We start from the raw sequence: 887 nt of genomic DNA on the forward strand, positions 1-887 counted from the left end.
CAATAAAAACTTGACCAGCAAAAACAAAATAGATATATTGGACCTCATATAACATAAATATTTTTGTACATCAAAGGAATTTATCAACAAAGTGAACACACAAACAAGACATCGGGAGAAAATTTTAGGGGATCATTTATCAAAAAAGGGCCAATATTGAAAATATATACAAAATTATAATTAAACAAAAAAAAAAAAATCCTTCCCTCCCCCCCCAAAAAAATGGGCACATAACTTGTTCAGACAGCTCACCGTAGTGCCTAAAGTAGTGACTGCTAACGAGAAGTCTGGCAGTTCAAATCCACCAGCCCCTCCTTGTAAGGAAGACTGGGCAATCTACTTCCTTAGAGATACAGACTCAGAAACCCAAGGAAGGATCTCTATGAGTCGCAATTGACTCAATGGCAGTGAGTTTGGTTTGTGGTGTTACATTTAATAGTATCATTAGATATTACGGAAATGCAATTCAAAACCATAATGAGATATCAATTTATTGTTATTAGAATGTCAATGATCACAAAAATGTAAAACTTACCCAGCATAATATCCTTCTCCAGGGACTAATCCCTTCTGACAACAGGATCAAAGTATGAGAGACAAAGTGTGCCCATTCTATCTTCTAAATAACATTCTGGCCATACTTCATCCAAGACAGGTTTGTTCACTCTTCTAACAGTCCATAGTACATTCAATGCTCTTTGCCAACACACAACTCAAATAGATCAATTCTTCTGTGCTCTACTTAATTCGTTGTCCAGCTCTCACATGCGTATGAAGCTATGAAAATAGCATGACTTGGGCCAGGCACACAATAGTCTTCAAAGTGACATCTTTATTCTTAAACACTTTACACAGGTCTTTTCCATCCAATTTTCCCAGTGTTTGGT

The sequence above is a fragment of the Orycteropus afer genome, unplaced genomic scaffold, assembly GCF_000298275.1.
Source record: "Orycteropus afer afer isolate SDZICR_OR568_19922 unplaced genomic scaffold, OryAfe1.0 scaffold01243, whole genome shotgun sequence".
Taxonomy (NCBI): Eukaryota; Metazoa; Chordata; class Mammalia; order Tubulidentata; family Orycteropodidae; genus Orycteropus; species Orycteropus afer.